The sequence below is a fragment of the Strix uralensis genome, chromosome 13 (genome assembly GCF_047716275.1).
Source record: "Strix uralensis isolate ZFMK-TIS-50842 chromosome 13, bStrUra1, whole genome shotgun sequence".
Lineage (NCBI taxonomy): Eukaryota > Metazoa > Chordata > Aves > Strigiformes > Strigidae > Strix > Strix uralensis.
In genome coordinates, this window is record NC_133984.1 from 16,372,803 (window position 1) to 16,387,900 (window position 15,098).

The following is a 15,098-nucleotide window of genomic DNA, read 5'->3' on the forward strand; positions in this document are numbered from 1 at the left end:
CCTGAACTCACACTCCTTGTACGTTACGCTGAGGTAAATCAACTTTGGACCAAAAAAAAGTGCATAGGCTAACCAACGTTGCTGAATGGTTGGACTTAGTCTGGGCACACTGTCACGCCAGCATACCTGTGTGGCTTTTGGATGCCACATAGGGCTTCTTAGCTCTGCAACAGCACAGAATTGATGCTTCTGAGTCAGAGCTAGATCGTGGCTGACTATCTTGGACTACAGGCATAAAAACTTGGGTCTGTCTGCACAGACATGCCCAGACCCATTCTAGTAAAGATTTCAAAATGGTTATGTATTTTATGATCTTGAAATAAATATATAGGGCCAAATACTACTCTTACTTACACAAGAGCAAATCAGGAGTAACTCATTATTTCCATATTTAATTTGCAGATCATTAACTTCAGGTCTGCTTCTCCAAATTTGCACTAGCACCACTAAAAGAAAGATCTGCTCCTATAACTTGGGGGTGGCAGAAGCAGCCGCTCATCCGTTTCAGAAGAGATTCCGGCTCAACTTGTACTAATATTTACCCTTTAGATAGCAGCATAAAGATAGAGAACCATAAATTTTTAACACAAAGAGAGATATTTGCTGAATAAAGTAGGATTAATGTTACCATTTAATTATTTATTTGATCTTAGAATGTGAAGGACTAATTAAGAGTGGCTAGAATATGTCAAGAACAGGCAAATTATTAAAGATCTCCCTTGTGTCTCCCCTACACATCCTAATGCCACCAATTTCAGTTTTATTCTTTCAGTTCTGATCTTGCTACTAGACAAATGATTGCTCCCACTCTCTTTATATGTGGCATTCTCAATGGGTAAGAAAATATTTTTGCCTTCCTTCTTTTATTCTTTCTTTCCTCATTTTCCCTTTCTTTCTCAGATTTCACTTTGATAGTCTTCTAGAGATTTTAAACTACCCTGCATATCAGTGACACTTTGATGTTAAATAGTGTTACCAAGGTCATTCTGAGAGAAGGACCAGAAGTAATGTTTGTTTCGAAACAGAGTGCTCTGTTTAAATCTGTTTATTTCTCTACTAAGTCTAGGCACTTTGAGCTGTCATGATGACTCAGAGCAAAGTTGCAAAGCCTCAGTTTTACAAAGAGATTAGTCACTTTGTTTTTTTGCACTGAGCTGCTCTGAGTCAGCTTCAAATTGTTGCATACAGAGTACCTGGGTACATCTTCAAGTGGTACAGGTAACTTTAGTGCAAATTTCTGAAAGAAAAGCAGTCTCTGAATGTGTGAGCAAATAATTGACTAGGCCTACCTTCTCTAATATCCCTAAATAAGAACTGGGTTTTAAAATGAAAGAAATTATAACAGTGTGAATGTTGATTTACATTTTTTCCCTTAGCCAAGGAGAAACTTTAGGGTTAGCAGCCTTAAATAAACTCTGAGTATACTAAACAATCAGTTGAGCTGTGCTCTTATTCATTAACTGTTTTGGGGATCAAAAATTTAGACACTAAAAGGTTTACTTTATTTTTTGTCCTTTCAGTCAATGGAAATATGTCTCCTGCTTTTTAATTTCAGCAAAACTGAGAACTAGGTTTACACAATTAGGCCAGCTGCTTTACTTGACTCTACACAGTGATGCTAAGTTTACCATGATTCTGAACAAGTCACTCACTTATATAGACCTATTTTTCATTGATTGTCTGGGCTATAGCTTTTCTTCTACTGGATGTACATATATTTGTAGTGCTTGTGTATATATATGTGAATGTATGTGTATTTGTATCCATATTAATTTTATGACTGGAATTGATGTGGTATATGCTTTAGTCTGTACACTGTGTATCATCCAAATACAATTCGCACCGTTTACACTGTATGGCAAAACTCTATGTATTTGCAACATAGAGTGTGAAAATAAAGTGTGTTATTATTGTATACATATTTTTATTTAATTGAAAAATACACTAACCCAAATTGTCTCTCTAGCCAACAATATCATCCTGATACTTTTTGAAGAAAAAACCCGTGAGACATCTTAGAAGAGACTTAGACTTCTCTGAATTACACAGCTGTATTAATGCTTTTATGTGGGTCCACAGAGAAGCATGTAAAAATAACCTGAAAGCTAAAAGCAGTGAACTTTAGAGAAGGAAGGAAAAGATGACCCAATCCACTTGTCAGTTGTGACAAATTAGTGTTGCTCTAAGACCATTTTGAGTTATTTCCAACTGTATGAGAACTGTATTTTCTTCCCTCTCCTAACACTGTTCAGTTACCTTTTCATAATGGCCCTTCTTACTTGTTTTTCTTTTCTTCAGACCATTTGACACATCCTGCTATTTTACTAGGCATTCAGAAGGCTTTAGCACACCTTCTAATCATAGCATATTAAGAATAAGCAAATGTTTATGTCTTGATTCAAAGTAAAATATTAATGTCACTAAATTATTTTCAGAAGAAATATTGTAGCTATTTATTTTTATTTCATTTAGTTTCTAAAGTATTATGGCCAACACCCCTCAAATGTGTAATCACTATATGAAGGAATCACATCAAGTATGACTTTTTCTGCATACTCCCTTGCCACCTGTTTATATGCCGACTTATTTAATAACTATTAACTACTTATTATCAAACTAATAACAGGCATTTAAATATGTAAATAAGAATAAGCATAGGGGCATTATCTGTTGCATTTGTTCATTCTTTAAACTTATTTATGTCATTTACATGTATACCCTTGATTTTGTTCTGTAACTACCCATCTAAATGACAAACAAAAATAGTAATTAATTCTATAAACTTATTTGGGACACAATTCATTTGTAAGACTGTATGAAATACAGTTTCATTACATCATACATGGCTTTAATGTTGAAGGGATCAGCATCCAATGTCATGTTCACTTTGCAGGATTCAAAAATAACTGAGATTTGGAACATGAACACTTCAGAATCTGATTTAAAGCAAGAGCAGAATGTTAGGCAAGATTTTGAAATCTTCTGAACACTATTCCTTTATGAACTGTCTGGAGATGAGAAATACATTGCTATGAAATGGAGTGATACAAAGGCATACCTTGTACATTTTATCTTTGGGAGTTTTAGGATGGAAATTTTGGAGAAGTTTTTATTCAAAAAAATGAAGAAGTACTTTATTTCAAAATGTATCAAATGCCTTTATGAAAAAAGAAAGGTAAGCCTGTTCTAATCTAGTATGAAATATAATTTAGACACCCATTGCCCCTATATTATTATTTATTCTTCATATTGTAGTAAAGGTCATTATGCTGCATATTGTACACAGAAATAACACTGAACTGCCAACAGTACTAAGTAACAGAATACTCTACTACTGAAAGCTGTAGTAAGGGAAGCCCTGAAAGGCATTAAGTGATTGATTTGGCACTGATATAACATATTTACACACACTCTTTCCTCTCCCCTACTCTCACTCATATCAAGCCATGGATGTGGAGGAAAATTACCCGATTCACCAAGATGCATCAGTACCAAGAAATGTTGAGTTAATCTATCGTGATGTATTAAAAATAAGTACAATATAAAACAAATCGTATAAATGATGTCACTATTACCTAAAAAGGCACTATAGGTAACGCAGCTTCTCAGAACTCCATAAAACGGTGAATAATACCATGGAAGCAGACTAACACTTGTTCACTGGCCGCACAGTATGCCAGTCATAGAGACAGCCTAGACCAGGTTTATCAGTTTTACCATTTACACCATAAGGGTGTATCTTTCAGAGTGACTGTAAGGTTCCTAAAAAACACAGGCACATCACAATTTTTATAATTATGATCATTTATTACTCAGTCTATTCTTCATTTTATTGCAAAGTGATGGAAAGTAAAGCTTGGCAAGCATAAAAGATTACCAAGAATAACAGAACAGCCCTGACAATTGAATATCAGGAGACAGCAAATACTCAATGACAATCTCCTGCTGTTTCAATTTATTGAAGCGTAAGGTTTTTCCTGGCTTTATTATAAACGATTTTGTTTTGTAAAAATGTTTAGTTGTTGTGAAAACTACTTGTGAATCTGTGAAAACTCTTTCTAAAGAACAAACGTAGGTGTAAAGATCATACAGAATGGAATTCCAAGTCACTTACTTAAAATTAGATTGCACAATCTATATTTGTGTTGGTGAGCAGCTACTTACCCAAGCAGTCCTACAGGCTAAACTCAACAAATTGATATTTCCTCATGCATTTCCTCCTGTACTGATAGGTGCATAATTTGTCCCTTAAGTACATGGTTCAGGTAAAATTTTCTTAAAATTTCACTATCAAAGTATAGATGTCTTAACACTGAAATGACTAATTTCAACATATGCTATCCTATCTACTTTAGATTTTCCTCATTCATAAACCAGGAAAGAAAATAAATATATTCACTGTCAGGCTTCACACAAATTAGGAATTTTAAATGCTTGATTCCTAGTAGGTTACCAGAATCATTAACCTTTTTAACCATTAAGAACAATGGACCTTTGCATTGCTAGCTGATCTAATACTAACAAATGAATACTTTAATCTCAATTATTTACAGGTAAATCACTGTTCATCTGTAAAATCTGCTGACTGAATTTGTTAAAAGTCATTGCAGAGCTTAATTAGCTCATCAGTTGATTATTTGCTTATGCTATTCTTAAATTCTTAAATTTAACACACAGGAAATATTTATTTTTGTTGGTTTGCATGTGAGTACAACTCATTTTTTTGAAGATAATTACCAAGAACTCAGATTTGTTTAATCGTATTTAACTTGGTGATTATTGGTCTTGCCAAATCTGCCTGGAATCAGACTCAGACAGTACTTTGCAAGCCATGTATCTGTTGCTGATACATTCTCTCACTGCGACAGATTTGCTTCCTATAGGATGAAAAGTGAGTGCCCAAGGAACAAGCATTAGTTTCAGACCTGACGAGTACAGTGTCCCACCTACCTATGAATGAGCAGTAAAACATAATACACCAGGCATCTGATGGTCATAAAGCTCTGTATGGAAGACGTAAGGTATTCTTGCATTCTACTGTGTCATCACGCCTTCCTTCCTGAAAGCTATGCTAAGGGCACTAGATTAATGAGCAGACCTCGAAGAGACATTATTTCCTTCCATGAGCAAGTGGAGAAGTTGGGGGAAATTGGGTCAGAAGTAAACACAGTCGTCACTTTGCTCCCTTCTGTGTCAGCAGAGAGAGCTGGCTGGACATGAGCAAGGGAATATGCTTCAGCTGGCAAAGTGCTGACAGCTTACTCCTCGCTTGTGCAATGCTACAGCTCAGGGGAAGTGTGATTCAGAGGACTGTCTCTGAGTCATCATTTCTTTCTGAGCTCCTTCTGAACTGGTAAGGCTACGTTTCAGCCCATACTTGGGCCTATAAGCAAATACTCCATCTCATCTTACCTTTTGAAACGTGTCAAGGAGTTCAAAAGCACCAACTTTGTGACCAGCACCAGCATTATTTTCCACTCAACATTGCTTCACTTTGCAATAGTTAAACAAAACTAACGTAGTTTATATTAACAAAAAAGCAACCACCCACTGCTAATGACTTTAAGCAGTACAACAGCGTATTTAGCATCTGTGTTTTCTAAAAATGCCTGTATTGTCCCGCTAGACATTTAAGATAATTACATATCTCATATATAGAAGCTATATCCACCGTACATAGGGCAACTTGAGCCGTGAATTACCTAAAGTTTACAGCCCCGCATCCCGCAGGGCCCGCAGCGGGGCAGCTCTCGAGAGAGAAGCCGACGGGGGCCTGGGCGTTGCCAGGGCAACCGCGCCCCCCCCACCCCCTGCACGGATCTTGGCGGCACTTTGGGCGGGAAGGACGTCGCCACCCTACCAGGTCAAGAGGCGAGTTCAGTCGGTGGTCATCACCCTCCCAACAGGAGCTTTGCTGTGGGATGCGCCGGCAGAAAGCCACGTCCTCTGCACTCACCAGCATGGATGTGGCAGCCCAGAGCCAGCTCCACAAACACACGCAGCCGTCCGGGCCTCAGGCTGCAGCGCGTGCCCGAGCCCGTCCCTGGTACGTGACGGCCCAGGAGAACAGCCGTGCGAGCTGTGACCAAGCAGGTGATCTGCTCAGCCTGGTGGCAGAGCTACGAGAGGCAGGAGGAAGGTTAAGGGGCATCAGGGAGTGTGAGAAAGAGACAGAGTGGCGGAACCTTGCTCTGCCCTCCCCGAGGCAGAACAGCCACCAGAAGTAACCCAAGATCAAGCGGACCCTGTATCCTCCCCCGCCAGGCAGAAGGCAGGAGCTTAAAGGAAAGGAGTGAATGGTGGCAAGTCCAGGCCTAGGGCGGCAGGCGAACCTCCTCCTTGCCCATCTCGCCTTCCCAGGTGCCTCTGTACAACAGGTCTGAGGCTCTGGGTGTGGAAGCCCAGTCTACAGATGATGCTAGTGACGGTCCATCTCCACCAGAGGAGTCGCCAAGGTCGGAAGGGCCTATCCCTGTATCACAACCACCTCCACGAGGAAGAAGAGATGGGTTATGGTTGTAGGTGACTCCCTTCTGAGGGGAACAGAGGGCCCAATGTGCCGGACAGACCCTCCTCTTAGGGTAGCCTGCAGCCTCGCTGGGGCCCAGGTTAAGGACATCACTAGGGAACCTCCTAGTCCGGTACAGCCCTTGGACTACTACCCATTACTGCTCTTCCATGTGGGTGGCAATGAAGTCGCAACACGTAGTCCAAGGGCAATCAAAAGAGACTTCAGGGCCTTGGGACAGTTGGTAAGGGAATCTGGAGCACAGGCAATTTTTTCCTCTATCCTTCCAGTTTTGGGCAGCAATATTGGAAGAAACAGACAGACCACGCCTATTAATACACAGCTCCATGGCTGGTGTCACCACCACAATTTATGGATTTCTGATAATGGAATGGTCTACACGGCACCAGGCCTGCTGGCATCAGATGGGATTCAGCTTTCTAAAAGGGGGAAGAGAGTCTTTGCTCACGAGCTAGTGTGGGTCACTGACAGAGCTTTAAGGGGATAATATCAGGCTCGCCCATGACAAACCAAGGGACCACACTCCAAGGTTAGAGGGACAGGGTGCTAGTGAGGGCCCCCAGCCTGTTGCTCTGAGACTTGCTGGGTACACTGGAGCACACTTGAAGACTTACAGAGATGAGCCAGGGGCTCTGGAGGAAATTGGAGCTAACAAAATCAAAATAACATCATAATGCCGACAAAAATGGACAATTTACACACAATCCACCCCTCATGTCCCTGTTCAGGCGTCAAAATCAGCCCAGTCCTTTGAACAGTCGGTGAGCAGCACAATGCCTTCCCAGGTGGGTTACACCTCCAGAACACACTCAGTTGTGCAAGTCAGAGCAGCGACCCTTGTCTTTGCCAGTGGGACCTATAGTGGCATCGCTTGGAAATCCAACTGTGACACCAAACAGTACAAGAAGTGGGCAATCAGCAGCTAGCTGCAGTCTCACTTCTCCGAGCCATGTCAATCTTTCTCCAAACACAGTCCCAGATTTTTTACTCAAGCACTGAGGATGGGTTCTACGATGCTGATGAGTTCTGTCAGAGCAGTTCTTCCCCAAAGCGATGTACGGACTCTTCAGGGTCTGCCGCAGTCCTGACTCGCAGCACCACAGCAAGTACTGAAATGTCCGGATACCACAGAGTCCCTCAGTTCGTCCATGTCTAAGGGGACAATGCTGATCTCTTTGGTCCCCCGGCTGATCAAGATGATGATGGGGAAGGAGGAAGAACGTGAAAGTGTATCATGCATCTATTGTCACAAGTTAGACTAGGAATGAATATAATAAAGGTGGTTCTTCCAACTTTTATCCTGGAAAGAAGATCACTGTTGGAAATGTATGCTGACTTTTTTACACATCCGGACTGACTTACTACAGAGGGACTACAACCGTCTCTGATGGGCTCGGCCTTGGCCCACAACACGTGAAGATACAGTGCTGAGGACACAAAGTCCACACCACATGCATTTCCAGGGTTTTACTTTATACTGACTTTAATTTGGTCCTGTAGATTGGCTGTTCATTAGTGGCTAGAGTGCATTACAGGTATGTCTGCATTAGCAAGAAATACAGAACAGCAGAGCACATCTGAAGGGCAAAAAGTCAGTGTTGAAAACTGGATGTCCACTCTACACGCATTTTGCAGTTTGCCTGACAGTAGTTGTCGGCCGGTTCAATGAATAGGCAATCCATCATCACGCTGCTGTAGCACAGCTTTTGATCTAGTTTCATCTGAAAGGATGTGCACGCCAAGACTGCAACAGGTGAGTAGGGACAAATTAAAATTAATTTCAGAAGTTAACTTCTAATCCAAACTAAAACACTAATGTAGATACATCATGATTGTACTCCTGGAATGCATCTTTTGGTTTAGATTCATCAAAAAGGAATTCAGTTTGCATGGTCCAAGACTGTCCTCTTCAAAAGTGAACACTTAAACCTGAAATGCTGGTGCAGACACCCCCTTTGCAACCCAGGCTCTGTTCTTTGCTTCACCCTGTGCTTTCTTGCAGAGCTCTACACAATTATTCTTTGTAGGCATTTGTGGTTTAGAATGTTAAGTTTTTTGGAGTACTGTCATTTACTATAACCTGTATCATTCCCAGTTCAATAGAGTGAAGAGACATAAACTACCTCTTTACTATCTTGCATGGGCTACCTGTATTTAGATAATAGTATATAAGTAAGAGAAACACGTGCAAAGCCACTATCATCCTTTCCTGCAAATGGGTAAAAATGTCTCCATACAGCGAGGAGCAAAGGCACTTTCACCCTGCCTTTTCCATGCACTGACTACTGCAGGTACCACAGATATTTGTTGTTTGAAAAAGACTGAAACATTACCCTAAGCTGGCACTTACTCTGAAATGGAAATTGGCCACATTTGTTTAAAAAAAAAAGTAATAGTGAAGTTACAATATTATTTCTTACTGACAGAAGGTCTAGTATCCTCACAAATGGATTGTGCTGCCTCTAAATGACAAGTGGAGGCATTTCTGAACTGTCAGTCAAAGATACCGTACAGCAAAAATACCAGCCCAACTTTTCCAACAGAAAGCTCAGACTCAGCTGAAAAAGAAAACAACACGTGGGAGTACCAGCTTCTGTGTGAAAAAGGATTCTATATGCCAGGATTCCTTCTTTAAAATATTTTCCCTTAAGTTAGATGATCTTTTCTCTTCTGATAAATACTTTTCTTAAGCTCAGGTGATCATCTGTTGCTCCATTACACAACACCACAATTCTAACAAAAACTGACTCTACTCCATGGTCTTGTATCACAAAGTACAAGAAATCTAAATAAAGAGCTAGTCAATTAACAACTGTGCATTCCATTTTTTTTTCTAATTCAGTTGTTCATAAACACTTAAAATATATGCCCTTACATAACAAAGAATGAGAATTCAGACACAGTTAGGAGAGTCCACAGTAATTATTTTCAGAAAATTATTTTATTGGCCATGACTAGATTAAAAATTCAATGTATCTTGCTATACAGATGAGATACCGAGTTCTTTCTCTCTTATACCAATGAAAAAAGGACAATTTCTGTCAAATAGACACTAAAAGGAAATATAGAAGCTAAATGACACCACATAAAACTGCATAAGTAATAGTCAATTCATTAGGTGGGGCTGTGGTTAAGACAAGCATATGCACACTTATTCCCTCAGACAGATATTGCTGGAGAAATTCAGGTTAAAAACAATCTGACTTCCACTGGTATTCAAGGATTGACACACTTAAAACTGAAGCTGTGATCAGAGAAAACAAGTACATCAAACATACCAATGTGGTTTGCAACCTTCTGTTTGCTACCTTTACTGATAAAGAAACCTCCATCAGGAAAGAAAAACATAAATTACTTGCAACTTCCCAAGTCAAAAAATTAAACTGAAAGGCAAAATTTTTTTTTTTAACTTAAGGCGAAGATGGAGATAATAATTGCAGAAGCTGTATCATCCAACATAAAGCTGAAATTTCTCATTTCTAAACTCTCTAGAGGGCATTTCCTTTAACTTCCACAAATATTTTTTTTAAATCAGAGAATTAAAGACATGCTGACTAATTGATATATAACACCTTTTCGGTAAATATGATGTACTATCAAAGAAGGTAATAGGAAAGGTTAATTTGCACTCAAATTTGGGGAAAAAAAATGCTTTTCCTTTACGAAAACAGTCCTGTCAGCTCATCACCATTAATACTTGAAAACTGACGCTAATTATACCACTTTTTATTTCCAGTTATATAAATGGTTATCTTTAATTTCTGTTCCACCCTGCTATTGTCCAAAGACAATCTGTGAAATTAGTTAATAAGTCTGGTTGCTTTAGTAGTTTCCATATCTTACTGATCTGGACATATGGCCAAAACCCTGTATATTGTAGCAGGACACATTTATGTTTCTTTCACTAACGTAGTTGCGTAATATTTCACATAATCCCAAAGCTATCATCACTATATAACCCAAACAGCAACTATCCATAAATAGGAAAACAAATAGGCAGAATAATCTTATTATTCGTTCCTGATCCAGTGAGAAAACGTTTTGCAAATTTGAGCATATGCCTTTGAAAAACAGCATTCTGTGGTTCTTTTCACTGCATGGTGACACTATCCCCAGTTATACAAAACAGTAAAGAAACCAAGCGTCTGAGTATTTTCTGTAGACAATTATGTGATAGGATTAGATAGATGGTGAAAGGAGTATAATGGAACAAGTAAACAACCAGATCTTCATTATCAGAGAGGTGCTGAGCACCCACAGCTCCCTCTAAATTAAATTGGGCAACTCTTTAATACATCTGCCTTTAATCTTTGTGCCTAAAAATCTTAAATTCAAATACACACATTTTCATAAATGAGCATCGTAATAAATGCTGTGAAGGTTCCTGTATCTTATCACAGAAGGAAGGCCTGCATGAGAGAAATGAGTTCACGTAGCTCATGCCTGGAAAATGCATGTTTAGGGGACTCTGGACACAGGGTAGATTCTATGCATTTGTGGGGATAAAGAAAGCCTTCAGGTTGCCTTTTACAGTGATCTTTACATAACCCTTGACACCATAATACCTGAGGTTCTCAGTCATTAACAGATTTTATCTCCAAAACCACTCTTTTGAGAAAGGGAGGAATTATTATTTCCATTTAATGACTAAGGAATTGAAGAACAAGATAGATTGAGAGATTTGCCCAAGGATGTAGGGCAAATCTGCCACAAACTGAAGTGACAGCTTAGAATTCCTGATCTGTGCCTAAACAGAAGGCATTTTTGTCCTCTAGATCTTGATTGAGAAATGTCACAATCATTTCATTTTCTCATTCCACTGACATACAATGAATGGGGAAGCTTCCCCACTTGCAGAATAACCTAGCTGTTACTGATTAATTTGAAACTGCTATTCTCTTTGATTTTGTGAGATAACTTTGCCTCTTGTAAAAATCACAGTATGTCCATACTGAGAACAGCACTGCTAAGTTAATGAGAGCAGGCTACTTTGGAGATGTAAAGATAAAAGGAGACTTCTAGGGGAAGAATTTGGGCCGTAAATATACATTTTGAAGAATTACCTTAATTTATTTTGTGAACTAAGTTAAAATACTTAAGAAAATGTTAGAAACTTACACAAATCTATAATCAGTGAAACAGTGTAACACATAAAACTAAAAACTATGAAGCTTACCTTTCACTCAACATCCTTTGGTTGCTAAATGCTTCTGGGATATTTTTATTCTAAATTTCTACAGAGAGGTAATCTGGACTTCCTTTCTTTTTTATGAACATGTCACATGTAAAATTGATTTATTTTTTGTCTTTTATCAGGTAATTACTCCTGTAGATACAACTGAGAATGGGCATAATACAGGCTGGGGAAACTAGAAGAAATGAGCAATAAATCAGGCAACATTGTCTCCAAACCCATCTACCTCTTATATCTTAACTGAGTTAACAATATTGCTCTTTGTGGAATTTCATGGATACCTATAGGAACCCCTTACTTGTCCCTCAATACTTCTGCAGCAGATGACATGTATGGTCCTCCATTTGGCTCAACAGTACGATTACCAATTGCTTAATTATTTCATATCATAGACATCATAGCCACTTGTGGAAACTATAATGAAAGAAATGGTTTCAAATTTCTGGTCTTCTACAGTTCCTGCCTCATGCAGACACTTGGTAGGGTAGAAAGAGCAAATAAATGAAACACAAAGCAAACATACCTCCAGCTCTAAGAACTACAGGTTCTTCAAGTCTGGTGAAGATCAAGAGACGCGAAGAGGGGATCTTGATTTCCCTTTAGAGTTGCTGGAAGACAATGCAACCACAGTTAAGGAAGCGTTTCATACTCAGGCTATGCTGGTTCCTATAAGTAAAACTGAAGAATATAAACCTGACTCTATACAACAGTGGAGCACTGAGTTTACAGAGTAAAATATGGCTATGTGCTGGACCAGTAGCCAGACAAACATTGAGACAGAACCCTACAAAAATTTGTGAAAGTTGTAATAATTTGTGACATAAAAGATAGTAAAATTAGACCCCATTCCATATCTAGACAATTATTTCTAATAGAATATCATATATTAACAAGTATTCTTACATATTTTATGAGCTACAAAAATAAAAAATCATTACTATAGAAAATCCCTAACTTTGATTCAGTAACTGCATCAAAGACCCTAAATGACATTTATTTGAAGAGAGATAAAACAAATGAGTTAGTCTTCCTACTAATGAAAGTTGAGAAAGCATTTGCAAATTAAAGATTAGTTTGCAGTTTGGGGAAGTATTTCCTAGTAGTTACACAGAAAAATATGAACAATTTAAGTTTTCAGGAAAGCTAAGCACTCTTTTCAAGCCAGAGAGGGCCCATCAGAAAAATCTGTTCTTTGCAGCTACCTGTGGGTCTGATCACACATGTCCACCACCCCAAAATTTCACGACTGAATTTATATATATGCTGCTTTCTCTACCCCCTAGCAAAAACTTTGCAAGTGCAATGTAATAGCAAGAGACTTTAAAAAGAGACCAGAAAACACTGATACATGTCTTCTTACATATACAAACAGCTTATTCATGGTTACTGTCAAGCAGGCCCAGAGGTTGATGACTAAAAAAAAAACCATAAACAAAACAGAAAACCCAAGCCCTTTCTTTCAAATTGTTTCCTTTCTTCCTCCCACATGTATCCTTCAGCAACCAGCTGGAATAAGCTTGTGATGAACACAGTTCACCTTGCTCTATAGTTTTAAGGCTTTAACATATTTAAAACTTTAAAACCTCTTTAAATTTTTGTGTAAAAGCATAGAAAGACATCCAAACAACATATGGAAATGTGTAAGCAATATCTGCTCCGCCCAACTGATGGATCAGGTAGAAAAGAATGAAAAATTAAAGGAACAGATCTTAAAAAACTAGTTTAATTCTACCAGGGCTATCAACAATATAATGCAATGTAATTGTATAGCTATTGCATGATAGCATTGCATGGCAGAATCAACATTACTGGGGCATTTAGTTGTGTATTTTCATACTAACATGTTTGAATTTCTTTAAAGACTAAATTTAATCTCAGTTTCCTAGTGTTTATAATACTTGTTTTGGGAATAATTACATTCCTGTAGTTACAACTTATTCACTGTATTGCCATAACACTTAGGAGCTGTAATCATGGACAAGAACATATTGTGTTAGATGCTGTAAAAACACAAAACAAAAAAAGATTGCAGTTTAAACACATGATGAGCAGGCAGTGAACAGATAGAGAATGGAGAAGTACAAAGAAATAATGAGGCATTAACAATCAATATGGCAAGTACAAGATCTGGCGTGCCAGCTTCCAAATTGAGTTACTGGAGACTCCAAAAAATATCTTTTCCCACATCTGAGAGGCAGAATGAAAGAAAACACAGAGCTATTTATCCAAAAATTTAACAAGTGGGTGGTGGAAGCTGGTGTCAGGGATTGGTGAGAGTTGTCATCTAAATAATGAATCATAGGTGCGGTGGACAAAGAATGACCTTGAAAGCAAATCAAGTACATTGAGTGACAGAGAAGGGAGAGCTAGTAAAGAGACACATGGTCAAAATTACTGGCTAGGGAAATGATCTTTGCAGTTGTATTACGGAAAAAAGACTATTTTTACACTTACATGACTGACATACACAAACTTAATTCAAATTAAATGTACTTTTGGCAAGGGCACTTTTATTAAAAATGAGAAGACATGAGGGACTGCATCAGTGGGCAACACCCTGACCTCCCCTGCTGAGTAACTACTACCAGGCTGCAGCGCAACGCAGGAAGGTAGGAAAGCTGCTTCTGCTCTTGGCTGTGACAGTTTGCGGACAGGATCACAGAACTGCTGTGCTTCTACACCAATTAAATAAATGCCTCTACTAGGTCACTTCATGAGCTGGCAAGGAAAGAATTAATTAAGAAAGGAAGAAAGCATTATGGAGGTAGGTTAAAGGGCTGGAAGTGCTTCCACATCCTCCAATACTCTCTGAAATGGTGGAACATCTATCTGTACATCTGGTAGTCTCTAGCCCTGTATTTTAACAATACAGCGATTAATCTGGATGGGGAAGAGAAACTTTACAGCACACAAGTGACCATTCGCAATTTGACTGCAAAATAGACAGGTTTTGCTCCTCACTCATCGTATTTTGATGTAAAACTCAGGGATTATGTCAGTGGCCTGCTTGGATACCACAGCGCGAGGATCACATGCCGTCTCGAGCAGCCACAGCAGTCACGCAGGTTGCTGATCCTGCCAAACCCACGACTGACTGGCACTGGACCATCCCAAACCATGACAATCGTCAAATGACTACAGGAGTGTATCAAAAATAAAAACCTCAAAGCACTGTACCGCCGGGCACCGCACGTTAACACAACCGCATTGTCTGGTGTCGGAACAGGCAGCCCCAGCTGGAGGGGAGGCTCACAGGGGACGCGAGGGCGGGAGGAGCCGAGGCCGCAGCCCTGAGGGGCCAGCGCGCGCTGCAGGTGTCTCGCGCGGGCGTCGCTGCCCTCTGCCCCCCCCAGCAGGGCCCGGGCCCGGGCCCGG

At 39.4% G+C, this 15,098-nt stretch overlaps 1 long non-coding RNA gene across 4 annotated transcripts in view; it reads right to left on the bottom strand.

The window, feature by feature from the left end:
• Positions 1-15,087, bottom strand: part of LOC141949070 (uncharacterized) — a 68,315-nt gene extending 53,228 nt beyond the window's left edge. For 3 of the 4 annotated variants that reach the window (XR_012630652.1, XR_012630653.1, XR_012630651.1), the window contains exons 1-2: positions 14,886-15,087; positions 12,247-12,331 (exon numbers count right to left, since the gene is read on the bottom strand). This is a non-coding gene — a long non-coding RNA (uncharacterized LOC141949070). Of the gene's footprint in view, positions 1-6,842; positions 8,274-12,246; positions 12,332-14,885 lie in introns of those variants that run through there. The other variant, XR_012630654.1, reaches the window with a different exon arrangement.
• Positions 15,088-15,098: the final 11 nt, after the last annotated feature.